This window comes from Tupaia chinensis, unplaced genomic scaffold (genome assembly GCF_000334495.1).
Source record: "Tupaia chinensis unplaced genomic scaffold, TupChi_1.0 Scaffold143823_1, whole genome shotgun sequence".
Classification (NCBI taxonomy): Eukaryota; Metazoa; Chordata; class Mammalia; order Scandentia; family Tupaiidae; genus Tupaia; species Tupaia belangeri.
In genome coordinates this window covers 676,667-678,409 of record NW_006203673.1, presented here as the reverse complement: position 1 = coordinate 678,409, position 1,743 = coordinate 676,667, and positions in this window count along the sequence as shown.

Here is a 1,743-nt window from a genome sequence, read left to right as displayed (position 1 = left end):
GCGGCCGGGGAAGTCGCGCGGCCCTAGGGTCTCTGGCTCTGGGCCTGCGGGGCTGGCCGCCCAGGACCGAGTGGCCTCGGCGGGTGGTTACTAAGTGTCTTTCTGGGCTGCGAACTAGGAGCGGGCTGCACGTCGTGCCCAGCATCTCCCTGCGCTGGTTGTGTGTTTTTCCCCAGTTTTTTTTCTTTTCGTATTAAAAACATCTTGACTCTTTTTTTTTGAGAGGTTTTGCCTTAGGATGCATTTACTTACGGAGGCGGGTGGGTGAGTGAGAAACCCCCCGGGGCCATGCCACAGTCGCCCCTGGCTCTGCTCCTGAGATCTTGGGGCACACACATATGCCCAGTGTGATTTTTCAAGCCACCAGATCCAGGACTCGGACCGTGGTTGTACATGCGGGAGTCCAGTGACGGAACTGCTACACCATTTGCTGGTCCCGTCTTCCATCAGAGAGAGACAAGCTTGGCCCAGTGGGGCCCCCATGCCAGGGTCAGCCCCTGCCAGCCAGGGTCCATGCCCGCGGGAACAGGGAGAGCTGGGATGGGAACCCAGGCGGCCAAGTGGCTCCAGCATCACACAGGGTGCCCACATCCACATTTAAGCCTGCCACTCAGGGGCACTGAGCACACCGCCCTTTGTGGCCATCAGCGCTGGGTCTCCAGATGTTCTTGGCCTTCCCCTCATTAAACAGTAACTCCAGGGGCCAGCAGGTGGCATGATGGTTAAGGGCACTGGACTCCCGCATGACTGGCCACGGTTCGAGTCCTGGACCTGGTGGCTTGCTTTCCCTCTCTTTTTCAGTCTCTCACTCTGTCCCTCTCTGGTCAAATTAAAAATAAATAAACAAACAAACAAAAAAAACTTCTCCTTACTTAAATTAAAAAAAGATAACTCCCCATTCTCCTCCCACAGTGCTGGCCACCAGTGTCCTGTGAGCCACCTGGCTGGGCGATGTGTAAAGGAAGCAGCCTTTTTGTTTTGTTTTGAGAGAAGTTACTGCTGGGCGTGTGCACTCACCAGAGATGCAGAGAGAGACAGAAAGATAAATCACCCCTCGGGGGGGATGGCCACACTGCAATTCCTTCTCTATTATCCTCTCAGGATCTTGGACACACACGTGCACCTGGTGTGAGGTTTAAGCCACCGGGTCCGGGACGCGAGCCGTGGTCGATTTTGTGGGAGTCCAGTGACATAACTACTGCGCCATCTGCTGGTCCCAAAGGAGCACCCTGCATGCTGGCTGAGGGAGGGCGGCATGACGGAGTGCAGCTTGCCGGCCCTCCCCCAGAGCCAGGCCCTGTCGGCAGCTGCCTGTGCCCTAACGGTGCCCTCTGGCCTCTTGCTCGTCTCTGCCACTGCCACCGGCCTGGCTCTCGGTACGGAGCTACCGGCCTGGTCTCGGAGCCAAAGTTGTCCTTCCAGGCGCACAGTGCGAGCCAGCCAGCCGGTGTCTCCAGGAGCTGTTTCCTGGTGCCCTGTTGCTGTGCTGGCTATCTTGCCCAGAGCAACCTGCGTCCCCACGGGGCACATGTCACAGCCTGCCACGGGGAAGACATAACTCATGGAGGGTGGGCCATGGCCTTTCACCTTCTGCCCCAGGAACAGGTGACCGGGCTGAAGGTCCTGCGCAGTGACGTGTCTCACAGCCCAGTCAGTGAGGTCGAGGTTTCGCTGCTGGCGTTGTGTCCAGCAGTTCTGGTGAGGCCTTCTGCCCCTTGCTGACCCCATGCTGCTTGTCCCCAG